Source organism: Hyla sarda, chromosome 3 (assembly GCF_029499605.1).
Source record: "Hyla sarda isolate aHylSar1 chromosome 3, aHylSar1.hap1, whole genome shotgun sequence".
Lineage (NCBI taxonomy): Eukaryota > Metazoa > Chordata > Amphibia > Anura > Hylidae > Hyla > Hyla sarda.
The window spans coordinates 27,837,884-27,849,216 of record NC_079191.1 but is presented as its reverse complement, the minus strand read 5'-3'; the positions used below and the strand labels follow the sequence as shown (position 1 = coordinate 27,849,216).

The following is an 11,333-nucleotide window of genomic DNA, read 5'->3' as shown; positions in this document are numbered from 1 at the left end:
CTGAAACCCCCAGAGGCCAAAAAGATAAATATTGGTTTTATCAGACGATCATCTTGGTTTTACTTAAATTGGTTTACAGTGTTTATTTTTTTATTTTATTTATTTTGCAAACTAACTTCAGGCGGCTTTCATGTGTTTTTCACTGAGGAGATTGTGGAGTGCTGCAGTGATGGCTGACCTTCTGGAAGTTTCTCCAATCTCCACACAGCATTTCTGTTTTCTCTGATCTATTATTATTCCCCATGAATTTGACATCTTGTTCACCCGCACTATACCCCATACACAGAGTTATAGGGCAGGTGAACATGAGTAAAACAATCAAAGTCCAAGAGTTCCCAGCACTGGTAAAACCATTCGCTTACTGAAATTCCATTAAAATCGACAGGATACAAAAAAAGTGCAAACCGGCATGTTCGAGGTAAAAAAAACCTCCCCCTCTGATGCGTTTCTGCTCTACCGGGCCTTAGTCATAGATACAAGGGATAATACTGCCAGGTATTTAACCCGTTCAGGACCCATGACGTAACGGTACGTCCCGACACCCTGGGTCTTAAGGACCCATGACGTATAGCTACCTCATGGGCAGTTCCGGTCCCCGCCATGCGCCGGGCGGGGATCGGAGCGGGATGGCTGCTGAAATCATTCAGCAGGCATCCCGTGCAAATGCCCAGGGGGGTCATTAGACCCCCCCATGTCGGCGATCGCGACAAATCGCAAGTGAATTCACACTTGCGATTTGCGCGATTCCGGGTCATTACGGGTCTATAGTGACCCGGTGACCCGGAATGTAAGGGGGATGGCGGGTGTCTAAGACACCCACGATCCCCCTGTAGCGATAGGAGTGAGGTGGCACGGGTGCCACCCCTCCTATCCCTGCTATTGGTGGTTTAGACGCGACAACCAATAGCAGATTGGGGACCGGGGGGTTTATTTTGGTTTTGCACGTCCTGCCCTCCCACAATAGGCGGGGCAGGACGGGGAAACGACGGGGACCGGCGCCGAAGATCCACTTACCAATCCGGGCGGGCGACGGAGATCGGCGGGCGGCGATGACGTGCGGCTGGATCTGACGGAAGCCGGTGAGTTGCCTAGCAACATCTGGAGGGTACAGTTTGAGACCATTATACAGTGGTCTCTAACTGTAGCCCTCCAGATGTTGCAAAACTACAACTCCCAGCATGCCCAGACAGCTGTTTGGGCATGCTGGAATATGTAGTTTTGCAACAGCTGGAGGGCTACAGTTCGAGACCACTATATAGTGGTCCCTAAACTGTAGCCCTCCAGATCTTGCAAAACTACAACTCCTAGCATTCCCAAACAACTGTTTGCTGTCAGGGCATGCTGGGAATTGTAGTTTTGCAACAGCTGGAGGACCACAGTTTGGAGATCACTTTGCAGTGTTCTCTAAAACTGTAGCCCTCCAGATGTTGCAAAACTGCAAATCCCAGCATGTCCAAACAGCAATCAGCTGTCTTGGCATGCTGGGAGTTGTAGTTGCGTACCTCCAGCTATTGCATAACTACATCTCCCAGCGTGCCCGTCGGCGATCAGTACATGCTGGGAGTTGTAGTTTTGCAACAGCTGGAGGCACACTGGTTAGAAAATGCTGAGTTAGGTAACAGAACCTAACTGAAGGTTTTCCAACCAGTGTGCCTCCAGCTGTTGCAAAAGTACAACTCCCAGCATGTACGGTCTGTCAGTACATGCTGGGAGTTGTAGTTTTGAAACAGCTGGAGGTTTGCCCCCCCCCCCCCCCCCATGTGAATGTACAGGGTACATTCACATGGGCAGGCTTACAGTAAGTTTCCTGCTTCAAGTTTGGGCAGTGGCAAATTTTTCGCCGCAGCTCAAACTCCTAGCGGGAAACTCACCGTAACACGCCAGTGTGAACGTACCCTAAAAACACTACACTACACTACCACGTAATAAAGAGTAAAACACTACATAAACACCCCCTTACACTGTCCCCCCCCAATAAAAATGAAAACCGTATTGTATGGCAGTGTTTCCAAAACGGAGCCTCCAGCTGTTGCAAAACAACAACTCCCAGCATTTCCGGACAGCCACTGACTGTCCAGGCATGCTGGGAATTTAGCAACAGCTGGAGGCACCCTGTTTGGGAATCACTGGCATAGAATACCCCTATGTCCACCCCTATGCGATCCCTAAATTAGTCCTCAAATGCGCATGGCGCTCTCTCACTTCAGAGCCCTGTCGTATTTCAAGGAAACAGTTTAGGGCCACATATGGGGTATCTCCGAACTCGGGAGAAATTGCACTACAAATATTGGGGGGCTTTTTCTCCTTTTACACCTTATGAAAATGAAAAGTTGGGGCTACACCAGCTTGTTAGTGTAAAAAAAAAAAAAAAATTTACACTAACATGCTGGTGTTGCCCTATACTTTTTATTTTCACAAGCGTTAAAAGGAAAAAAAGACCCCCAAAATTTGTAACGCAATTTCTCCTGAGTACAGAAATACCCCATATGTGGGCGTAAAATGCTCTGTGGGCGCATAACAAGGCTCAGGAGTGAGAGCGCACTATGTACATTTGAGGCCTAAATTGGTGATTTGCACAGGGGTGGATGATTTTACAGCGGTTCTGACATAAACGCAAAAATATAAATACCCACATGTGACCCATTTTGGAAACTACACCCCTCACGGAATGTAATAAGGGGTACAATGAGCATTTACGCCCCACAGGTGTCTGACAGATTTTTGGAACAGTGGTCCGTGAAAATGAAAAATTTAATTTTTCATTTGCACAGCCCACTGTTCTAAAGATCTGTCAAATGCCAGTGGGGTGTAAATACTCACTGCACCCCTTATTACATTCTGTGAGGGGTGTAGTTTCCAAAATAGGGTCACATTTGGGGGGGGGTCCACTGTTCTGGCACCACGGGGGGCTTTGTAAACGCACATGGCCCCTGACTTCCATTCCAAAAATGTTTTTTCCCAAAAGCTCAATGGCGCTCCTTCTCTTCTGAGCATTGTAGTGCGAAAGCAGAGCACTTGAAGTCCACACATGGGGTGTTTCCATATTCAGAAGAGATGGGGTTACAAATTTTGGTGGGTCTTTTCTGCTATTAACCCTTGCAAAAATGTGAAATGGGAAGCGCACATTTTAGTGAAAATTATTATTATTTTTTTTTACATATGCAAAAGTCGTGAAACCCCTGTGGGGTATTAAGGCTCACTTTATTCCTTGTTACGTTCCTCAAGGGGTCTAGTTTCCAAAATGGTATGCCATGTGGGGTTTTATTGCTGTTCTGGCACCATAGGGGCTTCCTAAATGCGACATGCCCCCCGAGCAAAATTTGCTCTCAAAAAGCCAAATATGACTCCTTCTCTTCTGAGCATTGTAGTTCACCCGTAGTGCACTTCAGGTCAACTTATGGGGTACCTCCATACTCAGAAGAGATGGGGTTACAAATATTGGGAGGTCTTTTCTGCTATTAACCCTTGCAAAAAAAGTAAAATTTGGGGGGAAACACACATTTTAGTGAAACTTTTTATTTATTTTTTTTACATATGCAAAAGTCGTGAAACACCTGTGGGGTAATAAGGCTCACTTTATTCCTTGTTACGTTCCTCAAGGGGTCTAGTTTCCAAAATGGTATAGCATGTGTTTTTTTTTGCTGTTCTGGCACCATAGGGGCTTCCTAAAGGCAACATGCCCCCCAAAAACTATTTCAGAAAAACGTACTCTCCAAAATCCCCTTGTCGCTCCTTCGCTTCTGAGCCCTCTACTGCGCCCGCCGAACAATTAACATAGGCATATGAGGTATTTGCTTACTCGAGTGAAATTGGGCTACAAACATAAGTATAAATTTGCTCCTTTTACCCCTTGTAAAAATTCAAAATTGGGTCTACAAGAACATGCGAGTGTAAAAAATGAAGATTGTGAATTTTCTCCTTCACTTTGCTGCTATTCCTGTGAAATACCTAAAGGGTTAAAACACTTACTGAATGTCATTTTGAATACTTTAGGGGGTGCAGTTTTTATAATGGGGTCATTTGTGGGGTATTTCTAATATGAAGACCCTTCAAATCAACTTCAAACCTGAACTGGTCCCTGAAAAATAGTGAGTTTGAAAATTTTGTGAAAAATTGGAAAATTGCTGCTGAACTTTGAAGCCCTCTGATGTCTTCCAAAAGTAAAAACTTGTCAATTTTATGATGCAAACATAAAGTAGACATATTGTATATGTGAATCAAAATTTTTTTTATTTGGAATATCCATTTTCCTTACAAGCAGAGAGCTTCAAAGTTAGAAAAATGCAATTTTTTCAAATTTTTCATCAAATTTTGGGATTTTTTACCAAGAAATGATGCAAGTTACCATAAAATTTTACCACTATGTTAAAGTAGAAAATGTCACGAAAAAACAATCTTCGAATCAGAATGATAACTAAAAGCATTCCAGAGTTATTAATGTTTAAAGTGACAGTGGTCAGATGTTCAAAAAATGGCCGGGTCCTACAGTGAAAATTGTCTGGGTCCTTAGAGGGTTAAAGGGGTTATCCGTGAAAAAACTTTTTTTTATATTTCAACTGGCTCCAGAAAGTTAAACAGATTTGTAAATTACTTCTATTAAAAAATCTTAATCCTAAATCCTTAATGAGTTTCTGAAGTTAAGGTTGTTCTTTTCTGTCTAAGTGCTCTCTGATGACACGTGTCTTGGGAACCGCCCAGTTTAGAAGAGATTTTCTATGGGGATTTGCTTCTAAACTGGGCGGTTCCCGAGACACGTGTCATCAGAGAGTACTTAGACAGAAAAGAACAACCTTAACTTAAGAAGCTCATAAGTACTGAAAGGATTAAGATTTTTTAATAGAAGTAATTTACAAATCTGTTTAACTTTCTGGAGCCAAATGAGATATATATATATATATATATATATATATATATATATATATATATATATATATATATATATATATATAAGTTTTTTCCTGGATAACCCCTTTAAGGAGCATACAGCTCCACCCCTATTGGAAGTAACTAAAATTAGACTTGCATTGAGGGGGCGGGGCGTGACGTCACACGGGATGGAGTCGTGACGTCACGATCTTCCATCCCCATGGTCGGGAGCCAGACCCTCCAGCGCTTCCAGAGCAGTAACAGGTGGGTGCAGTGTGCTATATTGCGTGGGTCCCCAGCGGCAGGACCCACGCGATCAGACATCTTATCCCCTATCCTTTGGATAGGGGATAAGATGTCTAGGGGTGGAGTACCCCTTTAATACGTCTATTTGTGCAGCCCACATAACCTAAATTGCAAATAGTACAATGTATAGAATAAAGAGCCCAAGTGGTATTGCAATTTATGAAAGAAGAAATGATGTACGATGGACCCGCAATAGTTTTATTGAGTTCTTTAGTTTGTTTTATAAACGCACAGAAACCGCAACGATTGCCACCACATCTGAAACACCCCTTCATGTTCAGCAGGGTATTATTGGTGTTCTTCTCCTGTACATGTGAGGGTGCCAGAATAGATTGAAAATTGGGTGGGTGCTTAGCTGAAAATCTGCAACCTTCATGTATAATATCATGAGTAAAACAATGTTTTCGTGGTCCCGTTAGTGAGATGGAGCCATGTTGCTAATATGCAAATGAGCTGTTTTGACAGGAAAGTGGTGGGTACTTATAAATGTGGGCAATGCAGTGTGTGCAAATATATCATAGTGTCAAAGACTTTTCAGGTGAGCATCGGAGGGTGAGTCTTCTTGAACATAGACTTTTCCAATTGTAAGACCACAAGTGTGATCTACTTAGGGTCTCGCTCATGTTCTCTATTCTACATGGGCAAAACACATAAGAAATGATGCTGGTAGATTGTTAAACATTGAACACAGCAGGGATGAACCCATAGCAAACCATATCAGATTTGTCCACTAAAGTGCCCCTTTAATATAGAGGTAATATGTTTGATTGTCATCTCCAGTACCTGGAGGTTCCTTTAGAAACAAATGTGAATTATGATATTACATCTAATGTTGTAGTCTGCTTGTTAAAGGGGTTATCCAGGAAAAAAACTTTTTTTTTATATCAACTCGCTCCAGAAAGTTAAACAGATTTGTAAATTACTTCTATTTAAAAATATTGATCCTTCCAGTACTTATCAGCTGCTGAAGTTGAGTTGTTCTTTTCTGTCTGACAACAGTGCTCTCTGCTGACACCTCTGCTTGTCTCAGGAACTGTCCAGAGTAGGAGCAAATCCCCATAGCAAACCTTTAATGCTTCCGACAGTTCCTGAGACAAGCAGAGGTGTCAGCAGAGAGCACTATTGTCAGAAAGAAAAGAACAACTCAACTTCAGCAGCTGATAAGTACAGGTAGGATTAATATTTTTTTAATAGAAGTAATTTACAAATATGTTTACATTTCTGAGGCCAGTTGATAAAAAAAAAAAAAAAATAAGTGTTTTTCCTGGAACACCCCCTTATTCTGGGAAAAATTAGCATATTTCATCCTACCAATAAAAGAAAAGTGTTTTTAATACAAGAATAGTCAACCTTCAAATAATTATGTTCAGTTATGCACTCAATACTTGGTCGGGAATCCTTTTGCAGAAATGACTGCTTCAATGCGGCGTGGCATGGAGGCAATCAGCCTGTCGCACTGCTGAGGTGTTATGGAGGCCCAGGATGCTTCGATAGCGGCCTTAAAGGGGTACTCCGGTGAAAACCTTTTTTCTTTTAAATCAACTGGTGGCAGAAAGTTAAACATATTTGTAAATTACTTCTAATAAAAAATCTTAATCCTTCCTGTACTTATTAGCTGCTGAATACTACAGAGGAAATTCTTTTCTTTTTGGAATGCTCTCTGATGACATCACGAGCACAGTTCTCTCTGCTAACATTATTATAATAATAATAATATTGCTATATTTATTGTTGTCCTTAGTGGGATTTGAACCCAAGTCCCCAGCACTGCAAGGCAGCAGTGCTAACCACTGAGCCACCATGCTGCCCTTAGCATACATCTGCTATGCATCTGCTATGCATGGTTGCTAAAATGGACAGAGATGTCAGCAGAGAGCACTGTGCTCATGATGTCATCAGTGTTCCAAAAAGAAAGGAATTTCCCTAGCATTCACCAGCTAATAAGTACTGGAAGGATTAAGATTTTTTAATAGAAGTAATTTACAAATATGTTTAACTTTCTGCCACCAGTTGATTTAAAAGAAAAAAGGTTTTCACCGGAGTACCCCTTTAACCTCTTAAGGACCCAGGACGTACGGGGACGTCATCGCACCCTGGGCTTTAAGGACCCAGGACGTCCCCGTAAGTCCTGGCGTTTTCCGATCCCTGCCGTTCGCCGGGCAGAGATCGGAACGGCATGTCTGCTGATATCCTTCAGCAGGCATGCCGTGCAAATGTCGCATGTCGGCGATTGCTGGAGATCGCTTGCGAAATCACGCAAGCGATCTTCGGCGATTCGGGTCATTCGGGTCACTTGTGACCCGATGACCTGGAAATAAATGGTGATCAGCGGTGTACAATTACACTACCAATCACCTGCAGTTGCTGGGGAGCGGTGACAATACTGTCACCGCCCCAGCAACGCTGCTATTGGCTGGCGATCGTCCGGCCAATAGCAGAGCAGCAGAGGAGGGGTTAACGGTCCCTTCCCGCTGCTGGACCCGCTGTTTTCGTTCAGTCAGCGGGTGCAGCAGCAGGAAGAGGACCGTTGATCCCCCCTCAGAGCTCCGGAGCCCCTCAGGAGCTGTAGAATAGGGAAAGCTGAGTGCAGGGACAGGTAGGAGCAAATAAGTAACACAGTGTAATAAAAGTTAAAAAAAAGTTTAAAAAAGTTTTTAAAAAAGTACTCCCCCCCCCAACCCCCTAATAGGTCCCCAAGGGTAATATTAGGGTGTGATCCCGGACCCCGGGTCCTATTAGGGGTTCAGGGAGCTGCGTGTGCCACCCCCTTTTTTATTTTGGCCGCAGCTATTTTTTTATTTAAAAAAATCCCCCCCCTGACCCCCTAATAGGTCCCCCAGGGTCCTATTAGGGTCTGATCCCTTACCCCGGGTCCTATTAGGGGTTCAGGGAGCTGTGTGTGCCACCCCATTTTTTTTTTTTTGGCCACAGCTTTTATTTTAATATTACTGTTATTACACTTATTTACACCAAGCACCACACAGTACATACTTCCCCACCCCACCCCCGCACACACCCCCTCCCCCCTGCCACTGACCCCCCCCCCTCCCGCCAACGTAGAAAAAAGGCGATGGCCCGCCGGGCATTTTCGGTAGCGGAGGCTTACGCTTTTTTAGCCTCCGACTCCGAATCTGCCAGTGAGGACGATGAAGATCCAACTTTTTTGTGTTCTTCATTGCCCTCCTCATCATCAAGTAGTGATGATGAGTCCCCTGTACGGCGGCGGAGACGCCGCCAGGCGAGGCCACGCACCCCCCATGAGAGTGACCCAGTGGCCGACACTAGTACGAGTGGCAATGCCGCTCGTAATAGGAGTCTGGCCCCCCAGACAAGTGCAGCGGAGCCCCCCAGAGGATTATCAGCCAGGGATTCCTGAGTATGTTGGCGACTCAGGAATCCGGATTGACACGGCTGGGTTCACTGATCTGGACTTTTTAAAGTTTTTTTTTCAGTGACAGCCTGGTCAATCTAATGGTGGAGCAAACGAACTTGTACGCCAAGCAGTTCATTACCCACCACCCCGATTCCTTTTTGGCCAGGTCCAATGAATGGCGTGCCATTGATGCAGCGGAAATGAGGACATTTTGGGGCCTCATGCTGCATATGGGCCTGGACAAAAAACCAAGTGTCCGTCATTACTGGAGTGGGGACTTCCTATACCAGACCCCGCTTTACAGTGTGGCGATGACACGGAAGCGGTACAAGGCGATTCGGAAATGCCTGCATTATGCAGATAATGAGGCATGTCCGCCCCGAGGTGATCCCACCCATGACCGACTTTACAAAGTGAGGCCGGTCATCGATCACTTTGAGGCCAAATTTTTGGAGGCCTATGTACCGCTCAGGGACCTCTCGGTAGATGAGTCTCTCATCAGTTTTAAGGGGAGACTCATCTTCCGCCAGTATATTCCCTCAAAGCAGGCGCGGTATGGCGTGAAGCTCTATAAACTCTGCAAGAGTACCTCCGGGTACACTTGCAGATTTAGAGTATATGAGGGACGAGATTCCCGTATTGAACCCCCAGATTGTTCCCCCACTCTGGGTGTTAGCGGGAAAATCGTTTGGGACCTTATGCACCCATTGCTGGATAAGGGTTTCCACGTATACTTGGACAACTTTTATACCAGCATCCCTCTGTTCAAATCCCTTTCCGCCAGATCCACGTCCGCTTGTGGGACCGTGCGGAAGAATCAGAGAGGCCTCCCTCTAAATTTTGTTAAGACGCCTATCCCCAAGGGTGAGTCCCGTGCCCTGACCCATGATAACCTGTTGTTGGTCAGGTATAAGGATAAGAGGGATGTCCTTATACTCACCACTATTCATGGGAATGGCAGCACCCCTGTCCCTGTGCGAGGTACCGCGGGACTGGTCCTCAAGCCCGATTGTATTCTGGACTACAATCGGTATATGGGGGGAGTTGATCTCTCAGATCAAGTCCTTAAGCCATATAATGCCATGCGGAAAACACGGGCATGGTACAAAAAAGTTGCGGTCTACTTGGTACAGGTTGCCATGTACAACGCTTTTGTACCATCCCAGTACGCTGGCAACACAGGGACATTCCTCCAGTACCAAGAAGAAGTCCTAATGTTCCTAATCTTTGCTGACTGGGAAAGAGCAGGCCGGACTTCCCAAGGGTCTGGAGTTATAGGCGCCAGGATCGTCCCAGGCCAACACTTTCCAGGTGAGATACCCCACAGTGGAAAGAAGGGACGATCCCAGAAAAAATGCAGAGTGTGTTACAGGAGGGGGATTCGGAGGGACACCAGGTACCAATGTGACACTTGCCCAGATAATCCGGGCCTCTGCATAGGCTGCTTCAGGGAGTATCACACTTCCATGGAGCCCTAAATTTTCCCTTTTCATTTGAATTTTCCATAATTTGACCAATGTAGCAAGTCCAGAGTACATTCCAAAATATAACCCCCATAAATCACTAAATTGCCCCAAAAAAACTAAAAAAAAAAAAAAACCTGATAAGACCTCTGGGGGTATTTTTTCAAAAATGGGTCATAGGTCACTGTGTTACGATCATCGGGGACTTTTTATGTTGCCTCAAATGCGCAGCGCTCTCTCTCCACCTGAGCGGGGTGCGCATTTGAGGCAACAGGTTAGGGACGGCCACACACATCACATTCCCAGAATGATGATTCAGAGCATAGGGTTTGGGGCGGGCATATTTTTTTTAGTTTTGGCTATGCTCTGGGTCATCATTCTGGGAACATATCCTGTTTTATTATTTTATGATTTATAGTTTTCTGGCCCACTGTACCCCATATTACGGACCTCTGTACCCCACCTGTCTACCCCAGTTACGGCCCGTTGTCCCCCATAGTGTTCCCCTATTTTAGGGCTCAGTGCTCCCCCCCATTAATGCTTCTTGAGGGGGGATCCCACATCCTGGCTGCTATGATAAGCTCAAGGCCCCTGACTGACTTCCCACTCCAAGATCTGGTGTGCACCCGCGGAGCAAAAATCATAAAAAATTAAGGTATGTCCTTATTCCAAAGAAATGTATTTACAAATTTTGGGGTGTCTTTTCTGCTATTAACCCATGTAAAAATGTAAAATTTGGGGGAAAACCCACATTTTAGTGAAATTTTAATTTTTTTATTTTACATATGCAAAAGTCGTGAAACCCCTGTGGGGTATTAAGGCTTACTTTACCCCTTGTTACGTTCCTCAAGGGGTCTAGTTTCCAAAATGTGATGCCATGTGTTTTTTTTTTGCTGTCCTGGCACCATAGGGGCTTCCCAAATGCGACATGTCCCCCCCATTTCAACAATGTTTGCAAATGTGACTCCTTCTCTTCTGAGCATTGTGGCACTCCTGCAGTGCACTTGACGTCCACTTATGGGGTACCTCCATACACAGAAGAGATGGGGTTACAAATTTTGGGGGGTATTTTCTGCTATTAACCCTTGCAAAAATGTGAAATTTGGGGGGAAACACACATTTTAGTGAAAAAAAAATAAAAAAAATTGACATATGGAAAAGTCGTGAAACCCCTGTGGGGTATTAAGGCTCACTTAATTCCTTGTTACGTTCCTCAAGGGGTCTAGTTTCCAAAATGGTATGCCATGTGGGGTTATTTTGCTGTTCTGGCACCATAGGGGCTTCCTAAATGCAATATGCCCCCCAAAAACCATTTCAGAAAAACG

At 44.7% G+C, this 11,333-nt stretch overlaps 1 protein-coding gene across 1 annotated transcript in view; it reads left to right on the top strand.

The window, feature by feature from the left end:
* LOC130361218 (cytochrome P450 2K1-like) overlaps positions 1–11,333 on the top strand; it is a 221,263-nt gene that overhangs the window by 136,900 nt on the left and 73,030 nt on the right. The gene's annotated exons all lie outside the window — the stretch shown is intronic.